The sequence below is a fragment of the Fukomys damarensis genome, unplaced genomic scaffold (assembly GCF_012274545.1).
Source record: "Fukomys damarensis isolate Sample0158 unplaced genomic scaffold, DMR_v1.0_HiC HiC_scaffold_16, whole genome shotgun sequence".
In the NCBI taxonomy this organism is placed as follows: Eukaryota; Metazoa; Chordata; class Mammalia; order Rodentia; family Bathyergidae; genus Fukomys; species Fukomys damarensis.
The window spans coordinates 52,760,272-52,785,204 of NW_022900928.1; positions in this window are offsets into that span (position 1 = coordinate 52,760,272).

Sequence of the window (24,933 nt, forward strand, 5' to 3'; positions counted from 1 at the left end):
TGATTATGCACCTCACAGTAGGGGTGACTCATGACACCATAGGAATATCCTTTTGAGTCAAATCATTGTAGAATCAGAGAACAACTTCCCAGGATTAATGTATTCATTGTGTATCACAAACATGTACTAATAAAAAAGAGAAAGACAGGGCCAGAGATTTAACTCAGTGGTTCCATCACCTGCCTCGCAAGTGCAAGGTAACACTAGTTTGATCCCCAGTACCAAACAAACAAACAAAAAGAGAAAGATAGAATAAAAGAAATCCAAGTGTATGAAAGATCTAAATATTAAAATAGAAACACTAAACTTGCTGGAAGATAAGTTAGGCAGAACTCTTGAAGACATTGGCATAGGAAAAGACTTTATGAACAAATCCTCAGTAGCACTAGAACTAGCAGAAAGAATCAATAAGTGGGATCTCATATTATTAAAAAGCTTCTTCACTGCAAAAGAAACCATCAACAGAACTAAGAGAAAACCTACAATGTGGGAAAAATTTTTTACCAGCTGCTCCTCAAAGGACTCTTATCTAGAATATATAAAGAACTCAAAAAAAAATCAGACCTCCCAAATATAAAGATCCGATTCAAAAATGGGCATCTGAAATGAACAGACATTTCTCAGACAAAGAGGTAAAAGCAGCAAGCAAATATATGAAAAAATGTTCCACATCACTGGTCACTCGAGAGATGCAGATGAAAACAACACTGAGATTCCACCTCTCCCCACAAAGAATGGCTGCTATCAAGAAATCAAACAATAACAAATGTTGGTAGGGTTGTGGGGGAGAAAGGAACCCTTCTCCATTGTTGGTGGGAGTACAGACTGGTGCAACCAGTACGGAAATCAATATGCAGATACCTCAAAGAGCTGGGACTAGAGGTTCCATTTGACCCAGCTATTCCTCTGCTGCATATCTTTCCAAAAGAATTAAAAGAATCATATCACAGTGATATATGCACACCCATGTTTATAGTGGCACAGTTTGTAATAGCTAAAACTTGGAAACAGCCCATTTGCCCATCAGTTGGAAACTGGATAAAGAAGATGTGGTTTTTCTATACAATGGAATACTACTCAGCCATAAAGAATGAGAAGTTAGAGTCATTCATAGGAAAATGTATACATTTTGAGGATATACTCCTAAGTGAAATAAATAAGTCACACATATGCAAATACCAACTAGTTTCTGTGGTGTGAATAAACTGTAATAATACATAAGATCATAATGTGATAACTGACATTGTGAAATGGGAAGAAAAGGGCTAAAGGTGTAGGGAAGTTGGGATGGGTAGGGAAAGGGTTATAAGGGAAAAGAAAAAATGTGAGAAAATGAAAATATATGGAAATAAAGTGTTTGTAAATGGGGAGGGAGGAAGGGGTGAAGGGAGGGCACGGACAAGGGGAAAAAAATGAGAACCAAGACCTGTCATGTAAAGGTGCAAGATCCCAATAATGAATGTAACTGTACTGTATACCTAAAATGTACCAATAAACTCAACTAAAAAAAAAGAGAAACAAAAGATGGCAGTTGATTGGTTTTTGCTTTGTCTAACAGCAAAATTGAGAAAATAATTCCTAAATATAATCATTTCTTCTCCAGAACTGACTTTTAAACATGTTAATACCAATAAAGTACATTAAAAGGTCCATAACACTCCCATAGTCCAATGTTTATGTAACAAAATCTCTTAATATTATTCTTTATGAGATTTTGTATTTATGCCTACTTAAAAGGCCTTGCTCATACTAAAAAAAAAAATTCATCTGTATTTATTCTTTTGTGTTTTTAAAAAACTCTTTAATTAATTGGATTTAAAGCTGACTGTTGTGATGATTAATTTTATATGTCAACTTGGCTGGGCCACAGGTACTCAAGTGTTTGGTCAAAGATTATACTCAGTGTGGTGCTTGGATGAGATTAATATTTGAGTCTGCAGACTAAGGATAGCAGATCACCCACCCTCCCTGATTGGACCTCATCCAATCAGACAAAGGCCTGGATAGAGAAAAGGCTAAACCTCCTTTGAATAAGGGGGAATTTCAGCCTGTCCAACTACCTTTGAGCTGGGACATTTTTTTGCCTTTTGGATTCAGGTAAAACATCAGCTCTTTCTTGGTTTCAAGTTCACTGGCATTCAGCCTGAAATTATACCATTCACTCTCCTGAGTCTACAGTTTGCTATCTATAGATTTGGAGATTTTTTAGGTTCTGTAATTGTGTGAGATACCCCCCCACACACATTTAATTCTCTTTCTCTGGTCGACTGTAATAATTACAACAATTAAAATGGTAGGGGAAAGAGAATAAAGGAAAAGAAAAAAATATGAGAAAATGAAAAAATGGAAACAAAGTATTTGTAAATGGGGAGGGGAGGAGGGAGTGAAGGGAGAGCAAGGGGTAAGGGGAAAAAATGAGAACCAAGATCTGTCATGTAAAGGAACAAGATCCCAGTACTGAATGTAACTGTACTGAACACCTAGAATGTACCAATAAACTCAATAAAAAGAAAAAACAATAAAATGGATCCAACTGGGTTGGTCACCCCCACAATTAACAAATTGTCTCAACATTTTGAAAATCCTTTTTCAATATTGACTAAACTTTCATATGTTTTTTGACCTGATTTCCAGATCTATATTTTGTTCCATTAATCTCTACCTAATCTTTATCAGTAATGCATTATTTTAATCATGATCATTTAATAGATGTTTAGTATCAAGTGGTGCTTGTCCATATCAGTTTGAAAACTGTTATTCTATTACAACAAAGATGAGGTCTGAGCTGAGGTTTGACAAGTGATAAACTTTTCTACCTGAACTAGGCAAAAACAAACATAAGGCTTTTCAAACTTTTTCTTTTGCTTTCCCTCCTGCCTTGCCTGCCTGCTTTGGAATCCTTTCTTCAAATGAAATCTTCCATAGAATTCAACCACAAAATGAAGACATGACAAACGTGTGTCCTGGTTGGGTAGTGGGCTGCCCAAGAGCCTTCCTTTCCTCACCCCAATTTGGCTATCTTGCAACTTGCCTTTGGATATTCCTTTACTTTCCAGAAAGCCCTGTTGAAAAACTACCCTCATAGATTTGTATTTGCAGTCCTAAGGTATGTTTTTACTCTTTGTACTTTCACAAATCATGGCAACAATTTAAATGGCACTGTTAATATCACAATTTACCTAATGCATTTTCAATGTCCTCTTTAATTCTTCCCAACCGGCAGAAAGGCAAGATGAGAAGAGATTTATAAAATTGCTGCATATTATGTTACCTCCTGAGTGGTTTATTTGCTTACTAAATGATCCTACATTTACAGTCAATCGTCATCAACAGATAACACATCAAAAGTAAACTTCAATTTCACATTGCAGAGGAGGACGTGATTCTGATTTGAATGTTGTTTATCATGGAGAATATGTTACTAAATCCATTTTATGGAAAGATTATGCCATTTAATTTACTTTTAGAAAGAGGGATATGCTTTCATGAGGAACTGCATTAGCTATTAGGAAAGTAATATAGCTGTCTGTCTGCGTGGTTTCCAGGAAGTATGGACTTGCTACATTAGCAAAACCGAGGCAGATTTTTTTTTTCGATGTGATCCAGGAGAAAGAGCCTCAGCCTGTAGTCAGCTCATGGCCAGGTTCTGACAGTAACTAGCTGAATGACTATAAGGAGATAGTTGGATAACCTGTCAGGGCCTCAGATGTGTTATCTGCAAGGTGGATAAAATCTGTGAGCCTGTGATCACAAAGAGATGCTTTTTGTTTTTGTTTTGTTTTTTTGGTATGGGGGATTGAACTTGGGACCTTGTGCTTGCGAGGCATGTGGTGGAACCACTGAGCTAAATCCCCAGCCCTGAGGAGATTTAATTGTATCAGTTGTTGGGAGTAGGACATAGACCTTCTCTCTGTGCCAAATGCGGAGGTATGTGTGTGCTCATGTGTGGTGGAAAGGTGGGGTACAGGCATTATAATGATACCAACTAGAAGATCTGTCAGGTGAAACTTCATCATCTTCAGAGTAGGTGGTAACAAAGTTAAAGCTCAATTCAATTTATGGGAATGTTATACTCAGTTTATTTTTAGAATGAGAATTAGAATCCTGAAACTGTAAATTACTTGAGACAAGGGCTATGTTTTCCTCATTGGTGCGTAGTATTTCCCATTGCCAAACTTCAAAATTCTGTATATGCTTCACGGATTATTCTGATTATTTGGATTATTATTATGGTTCCAATTTTATATTTTATCCTATTAAAATTCTAAAAAATTCTATAACAGTTATAACAGCAGTGAAGTGAAGGGAAGTTTTTGCTTTTACGTTTCAACAATATTTGCTGTTCAAATTTTGTCATTTTGAGATTATAAACTTTTAAAACATGACTGGAGTGATTATTAGCCATTTTATTTTCCTCATTATTTCTTCATATTAAAACAATAGCTTTTAACATCATATCATAAAATTTCCATTCTGTTGCCAAAGCATGAATCAATAAATACTGTTTTGAATTTTGGTTATGGAAACTGATTACCATTCTAAGGTCTCTTGTTAAGTATAAAATTTTGTACACTGAACTCAAAGCCCATTGGAAGGCCTACAAAGAGGTCTACCTCTGCATTACCCTTTCACTGGTATTGACTTGCTTCCTGTCTCAATTAACAATACCGATTTAATGAGTGCCAGTGAACATCACTAAAGTTTAATGTGTTTTGCTCCCAGAAAACATGTTTTAGCTCAAAGAATATTATAGAATGTTGTTCATAGGGAAAAGGTGGTGGGTGTGAGTCAGGGGTCAAACTTTCCAGATGTACCCCAGAGCACCATATAAACAACTACCAACTCTTACCACTTATGAACACATCTAGTTGTAGCTACAGCTTCATGAAGCACTTCAAACCAGTTAGAGATGGTGGGGTGGGAAGACTGAAAATCAGATATAACAGTTGAGGTGTCATAGAGATTCCAACAGAAGCTTGAATTATTTTCACTGTTTTACTCATAGTGCTGGCATAACATGCTAAGGTTATTTTAATCTGCTGTAATTCATCCTCATTGTTACTTGGCACCACCATAAAAATTAAAATGTAAACTTTGAATACGTGTGTTTCTCACTCTCTCAAAGTTGAGTTTCCTAGACAGGAAGTAGAAGGTGAGGAAGAGGCTAATAGTAACTGAATATCCAAGATGAGATACATTTTTTTTTAAAAATCAGGAATTCAAGAACAAGAAGAAACTAGAGTTTCTCAGCTCAGAGAGGCTCTGGTCTGCACCTTACTTTGTACAGGTACTAAATCTGTATCTCACAGTAATTTAGGAACTTACTCCAAGCCCATGGTCATAGGAGATACTCTGTCCCCCTGCTCTCCTTTTCCTGTGTTCCCACACACCTTTTACATGAAGCTGCTAGCTAGACTAGGTATAGTCTAGCTTATGTGGTTTAATAGTATGCTTAATTATCTATGCTACCCACTCATCTGTAGGCTCTCTGTTCACATAAGCCACATTTGAAAATTTGTGTTTGTTACAGTATTTGAATCCCAATTTTTCTACAGCCAAGAAAGGATATTTTAGTCATTTTTCTATTACTGCAACAAAATGCCTGACATACATAACCTCAAAGAGAAAAGGTTTATTTTAACTCACAATTTTAGAGGTTTCGATTCATGACTGGTTGGCTTGAAGGCAGAAAGTGCATGTTGGGAAGGCATGGTGGTGAAAAGCTGCTCATTTCATGGTAGCCAGGAAGCAGAGAGCAAAGGAAAGAGCCAGAGAGGAAAGGGCAAGAAACCAGATATAGGCCTCAGGGTCCCAACTCCATGACCCACCCAAATACACTCCGAAGTACGCTTTATAATCTCCCAGGCATCTCTCGAGCAGAGCACTTCAATTAATAATCAAGATTAACCACCACCAAGGACATCTTGTGACTTTTCAGGGCATCTTCAGAAAGTCTACTATATGCTGTCTTAACTGAGGTTTGAAAAGTGGCTGAGGCAGCTCCTAGGAAGACAGTTGTACAGAGCACCTCACAAAGCAGCGGACTCTGGAAGAAGACATCTGTGTTCTCTGTCCTTATGCTGCTTTTTCTTACCTTGCACATTTTCCTTCTAGGGGAAACATTCAGGTACTGATTAGGTGAATAATACCTTATAATTAAACAGACATTTTCCATAAAGAGACAAAAAACTCTGAATCACTTATTCAGAATTGGATAAAATAAGCCATCCTATCATGTATGCTGCTTTACAATTTTAATAGCTCTGACCAAGCAAAGCTCTTTGTTGAAATATAATAAAACCTGCAAATAAGCTGCAGCAACAGCAGCACAGGAATCACTACAATGTCAGAAGGACACTGGCTCTGCCAGAAAATGAAAATCCAACTTTCTCAGGCCATTAATCTAAATGACAACTATAATTTCCTTTGAAAAGCCTTACCCAAATAAAACTTTAAGTACAGCAGTCTTCATATTGATATGTGTTCTGAATCTCTATAACTGTATTCTCAATGGAATGTAATTGAAATAGTAAAATTAAGATTTTATAAGTAGTGTACAGCAGTTTCTCCCTTATCTGTGATTTTGCCTTCAGCAATTTACGTTTCCTGCACTCAAATGTGGTCCGATAATATTAAATGAAAAATTCTAGGAATAAAAAATTCTTAAATTTTACACTGCATGGTGTTCTCAGAAGCACAGCTTTCTTGTTCCATGCTGCCTGGGTACAGTACCTGTCTGATAATAACCACTTAGCTGCCCAGCTGTCTCATTGAATCATGGCATTGCAGGGCTTCTTTTCTACCCTTATTCTCTTAATAATGGCCCCACAGCACACGGATAGTGATGCTGGCAATTTGGACATGTAAAAGAGAAGCCAAAAAGTGAATTCTTTATATGAAAAGTTAAAGATTCTCAACTTAATAAAGAAAGAAAAAATAGTATTATGAAGTTGCCGAAATCTATAGGATAATAAGATTGTAAGAGAAAGAGACTATATTCACATAACCTTTATTATATTATTATAATTGTTCTGTTTTATCAGTTATTTTTTGTTAATCTCTTATCATACTTAATTCATAAATTAAGCTTTATCATAGGATTGTGTGTGTGTATATATAGAAAAATAGCAGTATATACAGTTTCAATACTATCTGTGGCCTTATGTATCCACTTAGGGTTTTGGAATGTATCTCCTGTGGATAAGAGGAGGGGATCTAGAGTATAACGTAATATTAATAAAGTTAATGCTCGCTGACAGCTTAACATGTGCTAGACATTCTTAACATTCATACACTAACTTATTGAACCTTTTCAAACTGTACATATGTACTGATATTGTGCTCACGTTCTGAGATGGAAATAGAGGTAAGAAAAGGTAAAACTCACTAGAAGTTGCCAAGACACAAGACTTTTAAGTGATAAAAGTCAAGCACGAATCTAGGGCACCACCAGCTAGTAGAGCCATGTATGGTGCTTAATATTTTATAATGTCCAAATTAAAATAAAAAGAAGCAGATTGTTTTAATTGTAATATTTTGTCAACATATCCAAAATATTATCAATTCAATATGCATTTTATGCACACAGGACATCTCCATTTAGACATAAAATTTCACATGAAATATTTGACATTTTGATTATATAAAATTCATAATGGAAAATGTAGATTCACAGAGCCAAATGGTTCCAAACATAATTTCTAATTGTAGTTATTTATTACATTGAGCATTTTTAAAACTTAAAATTAATGAAAATAAAAATTTATCTGTTGTACTAGCGGGCTCTCTCCTTCCCTCTCTCTCTCTTTCTTAATATATGTGTATATTTATATATGAATGTATGTGAATGTGTGTGAATATGTTTATACATATTTCTTTTTCTCCTATTTGGTTCTAATTACAGGAAATAAGTACAAAATAATGGCCTCCTATTTTATTCAATGGTAAGAAGAACAAAAACTCTAATGTCCATGCCCTTGTGCTTGGCTAGATGACAAATGGATTTGGAGAGTAAAAAATTATTTGGCAACTGTCGTGTGGAAGAATTGGTCTTTGGAGACTTGACTGAGACTCAACAGATGCCGAGGCTGTGGCCTTGCCCTCCTCGGCTAGTCTGGGTTCAACTTAACTCAAGAACCCCATGGAGGTAGGTCAGTCTTACGAGGCTGCTCTGGGCTCCCTGGGCCCAGTGCCCTCTGTATTCCAGACATGGGCCAAAAAACAAGTCCCATCAGGCTGTGGGCTCACAATGTTGGGGAAACAGAGGCAGAAACATAGGAATTTGCACGATACCATGGAGTACAGCCCTCACAGGGCTGGGGATAGGAAGGAAGGGGCAGTACTGAAGAGGTGACACCACGGTGACCCTGAAAATGTGAGAACTCAGTATCATCCTGGTGGAGGACAGAAAGACAGACACTCATGCGGACATTTGGAATACATTGCCAGGCACCATGCTAGGCACTGGGCTTGCACTAATCTGTCATAAATGGCAACATAACAACACATTTAGCTTTAAATTTCAGCTGGCTTTATTATTCGTGATTCTAGACTTGGGCAACACTTCATTTCTTAAAACAGAATAAATGTTTTGGAGGACAGAGGAAGTTAATTTTACAGGCAGAGAAGGTCTAAAAAGGCAGAAATAAAATAAAACACAAACTGATCATTTTAAAGTTACTTTCATTTTAAGGCACAGACAAGAGAATGGAATATTAGAAACATAATTACATCAGGTTACTTTATGTTACTTTCTTGGTCAGAATTATAGGAGAAGGAAATTTATTATCATGCTGATTAAAACTGGCCTATTTGGGAAACTGGGCCCTTAATGCTCATGATTTCTCAGAAGGTCAGATAACAAGTTAGTTTTGGTTTGTGAGTCAATTTCGTATGAATGAGTTCATTTTTATTTTTAGTTTGATCTGTTGTGGTCCCAAACAGGAGCTGAGTCCAATACAATAGTCTCTGATAATTTTATTTCACCTGAATGAAAAGGATTTGGTTATAATCCCCTGACAGACCATAGCAGAGATGCACACAGGAAATCAATGGGTTAATTAATTGTAACTGTGTAAAAATACTGCGATCTCAATTTATCTACGGGGTAACCCCTTAAAGAGTGTTTTTGTGTATGCTGTAGTTGATGTAGGATATACAAAATGTGGTGTGATTGATAGGCTTAGTCTATATGAGATTATATTGTTGCTTATTTCTCATAAATCTGTAGAAAATACAAGCATTTTGAAAGGTATTTTTAGCTAGGTTCCAAGCTAGACAAAAGAATGTAAAATAGTGTGCTGTCAGCCTTTGACCTCTCTATACATTTGGTACCATTGCATCAACAACAGGTAGCTCCTGGACTTGAATAAAATGCCACAGGGAGTCACCATAGATGGCTCTGGCTTCCTAGGGGCCAGATGATGCAACCTAGAAGCTCAGAAGAGTTAACTCCCCATGTGAAGAATTTTGACCCTTAGGGTACAGGAGAGGAGAACCTGGGAAGTTAAACTTCTTTTCTTTCTCCCATGAATTAATGTACTTCCTTTGGTTTACCCTACATTCCAAGTATACACAGAGTGCCTGCCATACTGTATCACATGATATTGTTTTGTATCTTTGGTTTCCTTACTTCCTGCCTGGCCTTTGATCTCTCAAAGTATTCATGCCTTTATCCTGCCTAAGGCTCTGTGTTCTGGAGGATCTAAGGTAACATTCTGCAGTCCTACATTTTCCAAGCAAAGAGGGGACTTGGAGTTTCCTACCCTGTATTGCGAACTACACCAAACATGCTCTCCTTTTCTTCATAAACTCTTGGCAGTGTTTCAGTTTACTGGTTTTAAGTCACAAAGAAGGTGAGCAGGCCCCATGCAGTTTATGGGGCCCTGAAGTTGCTAAATGGAAGAGAAGAAATGCTGATTTTTGTGCTCATTGATTTTATTGATTTCATTTATGTCTAAAACAGTCTGGCTGTAGTGACATTAGAGAAAGGCAACTCGGAAAGGAAATATGTACAATTGGGTAAAGAAAATATAAGGTATATTGCATTCCTAAATAATGTCACTTAGCACAATTTAGAACTGCCAGGCACAACCATTTCCATGAATGTGGAGAGAAATGTTCAAAGCCATATTTTTATACCATTGTGGAAACTTCCTCAGGGGTCTCATACCCAACCTGTGCTCATGTTAACCATCATGAGTAATCTTATGTAAATTCAGAAAATAGTGGAAAACTCCTTCATTCTTGTCAGGAAACTTGTAGAAGTGGAATTAGTAGAAATGCTAGGTAAGATACCAAAAGGACCTTAAGAATAATAACAGAAACTAGCATAAACTGAGTGTTTACAATGGGACAAGTGTTTTGTGAACTTTTTACATGTATTGAAGGCTCTACTCTTGCTCTCTTTTACAGATGTGGAAACCAAGACAGTGTGATCTCAGGAACCATTTCTAACATTTTTTTCAGCTGGGCCAGCTGATGTAACTAGGACTCAAATCTGTCTTCTGGTTAATAAGGTGGGACTGATTAAAAAGAAGACTGGGCCTCTACATCCTGTTGCTATAAAAGTCCTATACCCAAAATGAAGCAGCTATTTCATATTTTCCCGTCTTCAAACTGGTTTTCCCTTTCTCAGAAATACTCATTTTTCTTTAAGATCTAGCACCAGAAATTGGTTCTAGGAAGGCTGATAAATGTCTCAGTCTCAGTCCTTGGCCCCTTTCTAAATTGCCACCATCCCTCCATTCCCTTGAGAATCACTGTCATCAAGACTGTGCATATAGAAAGATTTATGGAAGGTTTGGGGCCATCCTTGTAGGGGCAAAGGGAGGTATTACAGCACAGCAAAACCTTAAATTGAAAATTAGCCATAAATGTTCTTAAAAGTGTTGTGGCCACTCAGGACATGGTGGCTCCTCCACATATGGCCCAGATAGCAGGATAACTTTTCCCCATGCCAGCGCTTCCAGTTACTTCTCTGTTCCATGTGGAGATGCCAGAAAGAAACAACAGAGGGATGGCTGGGTCAAATGGAACCTCTAATCCTAGTTCTTTGAGTTATCTCCATATTGACTTCCATAGAGGTTGCACCAGTCTGCACTCCCACCAACAATGGAGAAGGGTTCCTTTCTACCCGCAATCCTGCCAACAGTTGTTATTGGTTGATTTCTTGATATCAGCCATTCTTTGTGGGGTGAGGTGGAATCTCAGTATTGTTTTCATCTGCATCTCTCCAGTGACCAGTGATGTGATACATTTTTTCATATATTTACTTGCTGCTTTTACTTCTTTGTCTGAGAAATGTCTGTTCATTTCACATGCCCATTTTAGAACTGGTTCTTTATATTTGGGGGGCCTGGTTGTTTTGAGTTCTTTATATATTTTAGATAATAGTCCTTTGTCTGAGGAGCAGCTGGTAAAAAGTTTTTCCCACATTGTAGGTTGTCTCTTAGTTCTGTTGATGGTTTCTTTTGCAGTGCAGAAGCTTTTTACTAAGATGAGATCCCAGTTGTTGATTCTTTCTGCTAGTTCCCTTGCTACTGAGGATTTGTTCATAGAGTCTTTTCCTATGCGAATGTCTTCCAATGTTTATTTTTTTATATTTAGATCTTTAATCCACTTGGATTTTAATTTAGTGCATGGTGACAGATAAGGGTCTAGTTTTAATCTTTGCCACAGTGATATATGCACACCCATGTTTATAGTGGCACAGTTTGTAATAGCTGAAACTTGGAAACAGCCCATCTGCCCATCAGTTGGAAACTGGATAAAGAAGATGTGGTTTTTCTATAAAATGGAATACTACTCAGCCATAAGGAATGAGAAAGTAGATTCATTCATAGGTAAATGGGTACATTTTGAGGATATACTCCTAAGTGAAATACATAAGTCACACATATGCAAATACCTAATAGTTTATCTGGTGTGAAAAACTAAAATAGTACTCAATATCCTAACGGGACAATTAGCAACATGAAATAGGAAGAAAAGGACCAAAGGTGTAGGGACAGTGAGAAGGATAGGGAAAGGGGAATAAGGGAAAAGGAAAAAAATATGAGAAAATGTAAAAATGTATTAAAGTGTTTGAAGGTGGGGAGGTGAGGAGGAGGTGAAGGGAGGGTGGGGACAAGGGGAAAAAATGAGAACCAAGACGTGTCATGTAGAGGTACAAGATCCCAGTAATGAATGTAACTGTACTGTCTACCTAGAGTGTACCAATAAATTAAATTAAAAAAAAAAAAGAACCTACAAATCTTTCTTTCTTCATTATGCAAAGCATTGTGGTTTTGGGCCTATCACAGGAGTATTTTCTTCAAAATGACCTGTTCATACCCTATATCTTCTTAATCAAAGACAGTTTCCTTTTCCCAAGAGGAAATCCATTTTAAACATTTTAAAAATGACTTTTATTTTCTCTTCTTCACATATGAATGAGTGAAAGTGTACTTAAGTGATCGAGTGTGTAACTGGGTAGAGATTTTTATTAGAAATTCTCCACTAGAACCTTGGTGGGAAAGCAGTGAGGATGAAAGGACCAATTTTCAGGTTGTTTGGAGACTTCTAGCCCTGAGGGAGAAGTGAGAACTGGGTCTAGAGCTTCTGGAGGGACATAATGTGAGAGAGCTACTGGGAGAGGGCAGAATTGTAAGGGGTTCCTTCAGGGAAGGTGGAAAGCAATACTTGAGTGAAGTGTTGTTGGAGAACTGACAAATGGCAAATTAGGGAGCAAATTGGTATGTGAGAAAATTGGCATGAAGAAGAAATTTTTAAATTTCAGTAGTCTCTCCCACGGGTCATGAACTAGATTCCCTTCAATACTATTCAAGTGAACAGAGACTGGAATTATATTTAATTACTTTTTTGGGGCAAAAGAATATTTTAATGCAATATAATTTTCACACTAGATCCCCTTAGGCTAAATGATTTATCTAGTTTACAAATAAAAGAAATGGGCAGCCAGAAAACTTGCATAGAAATCCGATATCTAGGTTTCATAGGCCTTATAAATATGCACAAATTGTTTAACTTCTGCGTTACATCTGTGTAATTGTCTGGTGATTTTACAGAATTATATGAGGATGACACGGGTTACCTACAAGGTACAGACTGTTGAAAGGAGTGGTGACCTTGGTCAATTTGAGAGAAAACCACCTCTCAAACTGCCCAGAGGTATCATGTGTATGTATATGTCTATGCAGGTGTGTTGTGCACGTGTGCGTGCGTGTGCATGTGCATGTGTGTGTTTTTTAACATCAGTATTTTGCTCCTTGACTCTGAATGTTGAAAGTGCAGCCACATAATTTCTGGATGATACTCAGGAGTTCATCATTTCTCAGGGCAAATTTCACAATAATTCGCTCATAGATGCATATATAAATATAGATGATTACGTAATTCACAATGTCAATGGTAGAAAAATCCTGCTTTACCTTGAGAATGGTATTGTTTTCTGTAGATAATTTAACTTGGGAAGTTGATTTACAACAGGAAAGTAAATTATTGGATATAGGGTATGGATCAAATGTTTAATTATGTCATGCTAAGGTAGATAAATGCTCAGCTCTACCATGGGTATCAGCCATCCATGAGGATTATTCAGGACTTGGAGTCCCAGTCCCATTATGTAAGTCATCAATGTTTTCCCATTAACTTTCATTTTCCTTGTTTCAGGTCACTTCTTTTAATTATTATACTATTTTCTTTGTAAAAGAAAAGATACTTGCATTTTATTTTTAAATAACTTCAGTTATGCATTAATAAAATAGGTAGCCTATTAGGTACTGAATACCTTTCCTAATCTTGGAATCACTGCAACTTTCATTTCCTGTTCCCATAGAAAATTTTATAATCTGATTTCATTTTATTGGAACAAATGCCAGGCACCCAACTTGCAGATATGACATCATCAAAAGTAATGTAGCACAATCTAATGTTAAAAGCATAAACCACCTACCAGTTTACATGAGTTCCAACAGACTCTACTAGTTCCCTCCAAAATCTAAAATAGGCCCCTGCAACCACTCACTCTGGGTGGTACTCACTCTGGGAACTGGATAACATTGTTTGCTAAGGTAATGTTAAAATTACTGAGTAAATTTCAGTTAAGTCCTACTTCTGAAATTTTGGCTTCAAGTGCTTTTCATCATACCGCATCATTCTGTGTCATTTTCAGATTTCCTTTATTTCCAATTTGAGAGCAGTTGTCCCTATTCTATAGAGTCACTGCAATGGAAATGAAAGGGTCATAGATTTAAGAGATCATAGAACACACAGATCAGGAGCCCACATTGGGGGAGCAGAGCCCTATGTGTGATGCCAGTTGAAGCCTGAGGATCAGTACATGACAGGTTGCTAGAAGTGTGACTAGTTACTGGATCATTGATTTCTCACTGGCAGGTCTTCACTCTAGTTGTCTTTGTTTTGGGAGATGGCCCAGAGGTAGTTACAGCAAAAGTAGGTAAGGCTCTGTATTATACACCTAGCTCACATGGGGGTAGAAAGGTAGGGTCGAGGACTATGACTGGGAATGATACATGGCACTTTCAAAAGTTTTGATACATAAGTAGGGAATCTATGGGCTTCATTTGCTCACCTGCTTATACCTTTCTATTAGCAAGATTGAGAACTCGTCATATACAGATACTTTCATTTAACTCGTCTTGTACTAATTTGCCCATTTCTATTGGAGCATACCATCAACAAGCAAACATGCTAATGTCTCATCTAAACTAACTTCTCTATTTAATCCACCTTTTCCTGTAGTTATGGATCCATTTACTTTTTTTTTAATTCCAAAACTTCTCATTTTTTTTTCATCTTCCCCATATGACTGTCACACTGCCAACCCAATGTGAATTATGCCTTTCCTACATCACTCAGCAGCTTTTGGCTCAGTTGACTGCTCCCCCTTTGAGATGCCTTCTTAACTGAGATTCCAGGTTATGAAAGTCCACTTCTGTATTCAGACTCAGTCAGGTCAAAAATGTTTTCAAACAAATGAAAGATTAAAAAGTAAATTGGAAGAATTCAGTTTATTATTTCCTGTGTTTGTATACTATCTCAAATTATGCACAAATACCAGGCAGGTGGAGAGCTTGCTTTACTGTTTCTCTGCAGCTGAATCTACACTTAACATACCATAGATTCTTAAGAAATCTGGTTGAGTGAATGTGTTGTTCTCTCAAGAATACTAAAATGTACCAATAAACTCAATAAAACAAAAAAGAAAAGAATACATATTTAGGCCTTGAATCAAAGACCAAAGAGTTTCTCCATTGAAAGGCCCTGGGAACATTTTATCATTCTGTGTTTTTCTAGTTTGTTGCTGGTCTGGAGATGCCAGTGTTGGCCCCTTTTGCCTTTTGTGGACTAGTGCTTGATTACAATTTCAGGTTTGGGGCCAGATGCTCATTTAAGCAATAGCAGTAATATATATATTTGATGTTAGATTAACTTGCTATGACTTGTGATCACAGTGGCAGGAGATTTTCTACTGAAAACTGCCTACTGAATATGAATAAGGTGTCTGCTCTTTTATTAACTTATAGTGGGGTTATGTTTAACCACAAGAGGAAAGAAACACACCAATTATTCTCTTGTGCAGTTTTAAGCAAGTATGAATAGAAAATAGCTTTGTGGCATGAGTGACTTGAATCCCTGAATTGGTTTCTGCACATAACATTTGAAAGAGAGTCATAGCTATGTATTCATTAGAGGGACTATAAAATAGCAGGGTGTTAAATTTGCAACCAACAGGCTTAGTATCAGGGATTCAGGATTTATTATCTACTAGTTTATAGCTGGTCTTAATCTGGAAGCTTTTTGCAGAAAAAGAAATGGATAACATTTCTAAAATCTGCAATTATGAATTCTGCCAATGCATTTAGCCATCCAGATATTTATTTATACATGTCACTCAATGGAGTAATTTGCAATTCTGGATAGATTTCATTGCTTAAAGGAAAATGCTTGTTCTCTATAATCCAGTGGTTTGCACCTCTTGAAATGGGCAACCACAGGCCTAGCCATCTGCTTTATGTTAAATGAGTCTCAGATGAGGAGTCCAGTGCTATATGCTTTTGCTAAGACAGACAAGATTCACTTAAATTAATTTTAACTCCTATGGAGCCAAAGAAACTTGGAATAGAGCTTCTGGGAGACAGAGGAGGGAATGGCTGAGGTAATTCCCACCATCAATAAGTTTGGATTGGTTTCCATGACTCAGACAGTAAGTTCCTTGAGAATGACTTTCATGAAGGTATTTGTGAATGGATATCATAGGTCTGGAGTGGATTTCTCTATCTCTGTACTACTCTCTGTAGGTATGGTTTTATTGTGGTCTACTCACTCTGCAAATCTGAGTGTGGTTCCATTTGTGATAACCTGAAGCCAATCCAAGGGATTGTTTCACCCTTTCTGTCCTACTGAGCAATCTCTATCATACTGAATACAAAAACTACTCTTGGTTATTTGTGCTTAGGTTTAAAATTCCTTTAATAGGACATTGCTCAAAGGGCCGCAGGGTCTTATATTGCATACTTTAATTTCATTTATTTTTCTTTTTCAAGAAAGGAACAGAACATTGAAGATTACTTAAAGCCAAAGATTCAGTCCTGGGCATTGTGGGTGTAGGATGCTTCCTTTATGAAATGGCTCGCTGATATTGTTCTCCTGCTTTTAGATTTATATGAAATGACAAACTCTCCCAATTATTTGAAAATAGCCACAATTTCTTTTCCAGACATTTATCGGCAATTGTGCCCTCTCTATGAAAAGGAAATATTGAAAAATGAACTTTGATGCTTCTTTTTATTGTTTACTTCAAGGAAAATGACTCCATTTGAAAATCACAATGGTGCAAATAGTGTGTAGTAAAGCCAAGTTTCTTATGCTGAGCAGACTTACACTAAGAAGAAATTATGCTTTTAAAAGCATCATTGCTGGAAAGGAAGTACTAGCATAGAAGTCTCTTTTTTTTTTTTTGTAATAGAAAGAACATTGGATTTGGAGTTAGATTACTTGAAATCCTGGTTTGGGACCTTGAATAAGTAATTTATTCTCTTTGAGTTTCAGTTTTCAGGGTTGGTATAGAACATTTTCAGTGACTTGGACATGTCTATGCCAGTATAGAGTAATCTCTGTGTTATTTTAACTGGCTAAAATAAATGTCTTTAGCCCACAGTCTCAAAAAATTCATCAAAATGACTTATATGATTTTTTTTATCAAGGCATATTTGACAAAGTATAAAATTTGTTAACTTTTGACCGTATATATATCTATGAAATCATTAAATCACCACTATATATCATGTTAGTACCCCCAAATTTATCATGCGTCTTGATATTCTTTCCCTCATCTTCCTAGATCTGGGAAATGTATATAATGTGCTGTTTCTCAGTGCACTGATTTTCTAAATTATGTTTCTTTAGCATGTGTTTTATTTAATTTGCCACATATCACATGATGACATTTTATTCACAATATCATAATAACCCATCTCTCCCTGCCACAGAAGTTTCAAACAATGAGTTTTATCCTTTTCAGTGTTAACAGGGTTTCTGATGGCGATTATGCAGATAACTTATCTCAGTGGATATTTAATAGGAAATGGGATGATGCTGAGAGTGTGAGGATGTCACTGACAGGGACCTCAGGATAGCCTCACATGTTTTACTATCTAGGCATAATGATACACCTTTATGTTAGAAACAATGACCAGCTGACTGTAGTTGCTAAAACTGCCTGTTGATTTTGAGTAATAATAAACTAACTGAAAGATGTTTTGGTTTATATCTAGAATGCTTGTGTGTTCAGAGGTGAGGCTTTGGAAGGAGACTGGACCATGGGGGTTCTGTAGTCATCTACTAATGAGTGCAGAGCTGAGTGTGTTGTTAGAGCCTGGCTGGCAGAGGCAGGTCATGAGGGCATAACCTGGATGGGTCTATTTTCCTCCTGACTCCTTCTCTCTCTGAACCTGGCTTCCACATCATGAGCAGCTGTCTTTCATCCAATCCCTTTCTGCGTGGGAGTCAGCTGTGTATGGACTGAACCCTCTATAAACTGTGAGCCAAAATAAAATATCTCCTTCTTTAAGTTGCAGGTGTTGGAATTTTGTCTCAGCAATGTGAAAGAGATTAAGACAAAATCTTTCCTTTAAAAAAATGCCAGTTTGAATATAAGAAAAAATAACTATAAGATAATTTTGAATAATTGCTAATCTCAAAGTTAATTGTAGGAGTTTTTGGTTTTTTTAATGCATTGACTACTACTAATAGCACAATAGTTAGGAGTCTGGGCTTTGGAGTCACACAGATTGTATGAAGCTGGGAAAATTACTTAATGTTACGGCATGGTCTAAATGTCCCCCCATAGCCTCAGGCAGTTGTAGGAGGGCTTTGTTAGAGGTGGTTGAATGTAGACTATGTGATTGATTTATGGTACAATGCTATGCTCAAGGGCACCAGGATTAAATGTGTGAGTATTACTCACCCTAAGTAGTCTGGATAAAATAAAAGAGGCAAAAAGATGCTGTTAAATTCCCTTGTTGCTTGCTTTTGCTGTCTTCTGCTGCCATGAACTGTTGCCCCTGTGCCACATGCCACCCTGCTTTGGAGCCAGCCAATTATGGACTGAAACCTCTACAAATTGGGAGCTACATAAATCTGTCTGCCTTTAACTTTGGATGTTGGTTATTTTGTCTCAGAAATGAGAGAAAAGTAACTAACACACTTAATTTTTGTAAGTCTTGGTCTGCTCATCTGCAAAGTAGGCATACTAATAGCGCCTATGCCGTAACATTGTTGTAAAAATTAAGTTGGATCATGCCTCTGTAGGTTTAGCATGGGGCACAGAGTAAAAATTCATGTTTGTATGATGCAGATGATTGTCTCATTGTAAAAAGCATCTCAGAATAAGGCAAATACAATATGCTCTTTATATCCTCTGGGTTCTAAATCCCAATATTCAGCCAACAAAGGACTGAAATTATTCAAAAACAGCAGTACATTGTTAATGATTTGTACTGCTTTTGGGCCTATACTATTTGCACCTGTACTAAAAGGTGTACTAACACTTCATTATTGTTCCCTAAACAAATATGAGAACTAGATAAATAGCATCTTCATTGTATTAAGAATTATAAGCTAGAGATGATTTTCAGATATATTGGTACATGTACATAGGTTTGTGTAAATACTATGCTCTTTTATATAAGGTATTTGAGCATCTTTAGATTTTAGTACATAAAATAAATTATAGACTGCTTACTAAAGAAGGCTAGGTCCCATATTTGTCTATATTTATTCCTCTCAGCCAGTCCTTTCAACTGTGTGAAACCTGAAGATTATGATTCTTGCCAACTCTCCCAGTGCTCTCACTGGGTGTCATGAAGGTACCATTCCCATGAACTCATACTGGCCCTGATTAGCATGAATATCCAACTACTCGAATATTGCTGTAGTTTGGATTTGGAATGTCCTCCGAAGGCCCATGTGATAAACTCTTGATTCCCAGCTTTGTGTTACTAGGAGGTGGTGGAAACTAGGAAAGGGAGCCTAGTGGGAGGTGTTTTGATCACTGCGACCATGCACTGGAAGGGGATAGTGGGGCCTCACTCCTTTCTCTTCCTCTTTGTTCCCAGCCATGAAGTGCATGGCTTTACTGTATGTGGCTCCACCATGATGTGCACCACAGGCCCAAAGCAAGCACGCAAATTGGTCATGGACTGAAAATACCAAAGCTCTGTGCCCGCATAAAATTATCCTCTTCAAAAGTTAATTAATCTTAGGTGTTTGTGACAGTGATGAAAAACTAAAACAAACACCAACCATTTTAAGTATTTTCATCTTCAGATTTTTAACTCATGGGGAACAGCTATAGAGCATTCCAAGCCCTTGTTCACTTGAGCATCTTCTCTACCTTTCTCTGTCTCTGACAGGTCTTGATGAGATGATGTAAGTGGCTCTTTTAGGCACAACCTTCCAGGTGAATTGATTTACCTTTAGCTCTCACTGATTGGCTTTGAAGTGACAAGGTCACGTGCTATTGCTATTCCATAAATCCAACACCAGGGGGTGATCAAAGCACACCATACTCATTACCACTAATGTAATCAAAGCAGAGCTCTAACCTCCTCGGGTGCACACAGAGCAGCAGGCACAGGAGAGGCTGGGCTCACAGAAATTCTGGTCAGTACTACTCAGAGCATGTAAATAAAGAGCCTTTTTAATGGCATGATACTGTACAATGTTTGCTATGATTACTATAACCTCAGCAGAGTTGCTGTTTAATGCCCCAAAAGGGAAAAATGGTATTTCATAAACTGTAAATAATTGCATAGGAAGGAGAAGGCAGAGACTCATCGTACCTGGTACCCCACAGTGTGGGGTAATTTACAGATGCCCCTGAGACCCCATATTCCTTCTCTGGTCGCTCTGCCTTACACACTGTCTTATACATTCTTTTAATGTACAAATCCCTGTATCTCCTCATGCACCCAAAATTCTTCAGGCCAATGGTGTTTGTGACAATTGTGCCTTGACAATTCTTGGAAATGCCTGTAGCAAAACACTTCTTGAAAGGAATGTGAGAGGAAGCGATTTGGTTCATTTCTCCAGAAACTTGCTCAGTGACCTAGTGAAGCACTGTTTGTGTTTGCTTTTTAATGATCAAGATGCAAGTGACTGCTCTTTTGATGCTGTATTTTTCCATTAGCAAACACTAGTTTCCTTCTTTCTACTCCTCTAAGAGCTCAAAAAAAAATTTTTCATTTTCTGTTTCTCCTTCGTCTGCAATGCATCAATATCACATCTAGAACTGTATAGTAAGTGGTGTTGAAGCAAGGACATATGGCTAATTGTCTTGAGTGAAAGTTTATGAAGGTTAATTTCTTCTTCTAGGTTAAGAAATCCTTAAATAAAGCATACAAATGTCTCCAGAAGCCCTTCATAAAGAGAGCACTTGGATAGAAACGAGCACTATCATCTTTAGTTTTCTTTTTAAAGTCTTTTACTAAATTATGACATACTTTGAAATTTTTACAAATCATAAATGTTTCTTAGTAAAATTTCAAAAGTGAACATATCTATATAACCTTAACTTATGTTATGAAACAGACTAGCATGCCAGCAGCTAACTTACACTACAGAGTGAATTTATAGTTTATTTTTTGTGTAAATGTTGCATTCTATGGTCTATTACATACTATGATTAGGATACATTTTCTTAATAATGTGATTTTTCTAGGAGTGGTGCTTAAAGTGTGGCTCTGTGAACAGCAGTTCCAGCATCTTTGGGGAATCTATCAGAAATGCACATGCTTAGCCCTTTGCCCTAATCTACTGAAACAGAAATTCTGGGTGTGAGCTCAGCTATTCCTTTAAATAAGGCTTTCTGGTGGTTTGGCTGCACCTAAAGCTTGTAGGAGCCTTTTACTCTACAGGAACATCAATTTTTTAGCCTCAAAATTTTAATCATGTTCTATGATCACTGGGGTATAAAGTGTTACATTAGAGCAATTCCTACAAGATCTAATTGCTTATCTCCCTTTTTCCTTCTAAAATTTATTAGCTTTACTGAGGTATGATTTACACCCAATGAAGCTCAACAATTTTATGAGTAATTCAGTAGGTTCTGACAACTGCTTATAGTTGCTTCCCCTCTTACCTATTTCCATTTCACAGTTTTTTACTCCATCAAAATTGCTGGCCTATTTAAGTCTCTCCTAATAATTGCAGAGCAGAACACTTGAGGACAAAACTTCCCTGCTCATCACTGTGTTTCTACCCCTTGATGAGACACAAAGAAGTGGTTTCATAAATATTTGTTGAAGAAATGAGTGAAATCAAGCTAGGTCAGTAAAACCCATCAAAAAGACTAACTAGACTGCAGGATGTACAGAGTATGTGGGCCAGAGAACGTTGCCTAAGTGTCTGGTCCACAATGGAAAGAGACTATTGGTGTAATAACGTGTGGGCAGCCTTGCTGTGCTCTGTTGCATACCTGAACATGTGTTACAGGTTACCTGTGATCAATTCTCTTTCAGGCTGAAATATTATCTGTTTTGTTCTCTTTCTGTGCTTCTTCTGGACATCTGAGTTTCTTAGCCCACAAGTGGGACAAGTTAGAAGTGTGTGAAAGTTAAAACTCCAGGGACAGCCCCAACCCATGGACTATTGGGGAAATGTAGTCTGCTTCATCCAGCGGCGGGTGTTTGTGGCCTCCTGAGATGTGATCCGCCCACTTTTTTATCACTTTCCCTGGGCTCGAGCCCCACTGGCCTGCCTGTTAGTGAATCTTCTCTGGCTTCCTTCCTTCCCCATCTTTCCCAATTCTCCACAGTGCTTCCTGGGATCACCTCCTTACAAACTACCAACACCCAAATTTTACACCGTGGCTATGCTTCTGAGAGACACAAACTAAGGCAATAAGATGGGTATATTTGCCTCCTCCTTGCTCTGTGACCTAGAGTAATGTACTTCCACCTTTGACTGTCTATTTGCTCATTTTAGAGCAGGGATAATAATATCACTTTTTAAGGTTATAAGGAATCATTATTCTGTACTTATAATATTGTAGAAGTTCCAGAAATAATAACTATATTCAGGTATTATACATATCAGACTGCTTCCCTTCTGCATTTCCAAAAATTGATGATTCTATAGAGGTGACCTTATGACAGTGCAGTCCTTAAAGCATTATAGAGTTAGAAGGATGGAAACATGTGTAGGAGTTAGCCCTCTCTTCTGATGGTACTCTGGGCGTGGCTGTTCTGCAATCCTTATTTCCTTTCTGGTGAGATCTAGGACTCCACAGAGCAATGGAGAGAGTCTTTGGGTATTTTAGTTCTGTTCGTCTCTGCCTCAATGACAGTTTACATGCCAGGGGAAAAACTTTGGATTAAGAAACAATGAAATAAATATTTTACATGGAAAAAAGATGGGATTTTGAAAAATGAGAAAATAGAGAATAGGGAGAATAGGGATCAAGGGTGTGGAGAAATTAATTTATATACATCCTTTCTGATGACAGCATTTGTGTGCATATTTGCTGAATCCAGGGCTTTGTACCTGCTATGCAAGCCCTCTACAGTTGAGCCATAATCCAGACTTTTAAGAATTTTTATATTGAATCAACATCTCACTGAGTTGCCCAGTCTGGCTTCAAACTTGCAAATCTTCCTCCCTTAGCCCCCCAGGTAGTTAGCATTATAGATAAAAATATTTTTGAGTGAAGACTTAAAATTGATAAGTGAGCTAGTCTCAGGATATTTATGGAAAAAGGCAGGAGCACTCTTCACATACTCCATAAATAGCAAAGAGGTCAATGGAGCAAGGATGGAGTAAACAAAGGGAAGAATGAGACTAGATTGTTTCATCTGTAAGGCAGCAGGGGCATTATAGTCTTGGGCTTTGTAGTTTCTAGTATGGGCTTTGGACTCTACTTCAAGGCAGAGTTTGTAGTCCAGGTAGGTGGTGAGTATGGCTCAACCCAAATAGCAGTGGAGATGGTAAGAAAGTGTTAGTTTCCTCCAGAAGTAATTGGTAATAGATGGATAGGCTGCAAGAGAATGCGAAGACATAAGCATGATCCAACGTTTGGAATGTACAACTGAAAGAATGGAGATGTCATTTAATGATTTGGGGAAGATTAGTAGAGTTTAAGTTTGTAATGTCTTTTACCATCTCTTCAGAGAACAGCATAGTGTACTGGTTAAGAGCATTCATTCTACAGTTCTACTCTTGGGTCAAACCTGGTTTCTCATTTCACTACCATATGATTCTGGGATACCTATTTTACCTGTCTGTCCTTGTTTCTTCATCAGTGAAATGGAGGTAGAAGCAATTTTCTATGAGACGAACTGAGTTAATACATGTAAAATGCTGTTACCACACACAGCACAAAGCAAGCGCTAGGTAATAATACGTCAAGTAAAATGACTAGATATATGAGTTTGAAGTTCAGGATAGAGGACTGTAGGTAGAATCTGGAGTTGTTATCAGAGTGCATGTGCTATGTCAAGCTCTGACAGAATGTGATCACCTGCAATGTTAAGTGCAGGCAGAAAAGGTGAGATCACCACAGACTGAGTCCTGGGGTAATCCAGGGTTTACGGGCTAAGAAAAGATGGAGTTCAAATTTACAAGTTGTTAATTCATTCTGAAGAGCTCTACATTCCTTGTGAGCTGTCATATTACTTCTTGAAAATTCAGATAAGTGATTCACAGAAAGTAGCATTTGCTTGGAAACATGTCTGCAGTGGGCCCTGCAGGAGAACCAATCTTGAAATAACACTTGTCATTCCCGGAAGCGGGCTGGAGTGTCAGAAGCTGCCAGCCATGCGTTACACATTTTATTTCCATGAAAAGCAGAGGCAAGACTGCAAGACATGATCATTTTTCAAGGAGTTGTTAGCCTTCAAAGGATTCCTCTTAGGAGACAACATACCAACATATATACTTACCACTTACTTCAGTGTATTTTTCTTCATTCACAATTATGGAAATGGTTATCAGGACAATTAAAAATTACAAAAGAAAACCAGTTTCTATCTTTCATGGGAGGTATATTAAAATTATAGTGAAACATGAAATGTGTCTTTTTAATTATATTTAAATATAAATTCATTAGCATTGATTACATGCACAAAGGTGTACAACAACCACTGTTGCCTACTTCCAGAGCAATTTCACTATTTCATTGCCCCAAGCAGAAACTCTCATTAAGCAACATTTGCATTTCCCCTTCAACCCCCTCCCTAGTACGTTTTAACCTTTTTTCTCTATTCGACTATTTTAAGTGACTTGTGGATTGATAAAGTTGACAAGTATATTTGTCTTTTCCTACCTGGATTATTTTACTCTGCATGTGTTTTTTCAGTTTATTCATATTATAGTATGTGTAAAATATTTCTTTTTATATCTTATTAATGGTCC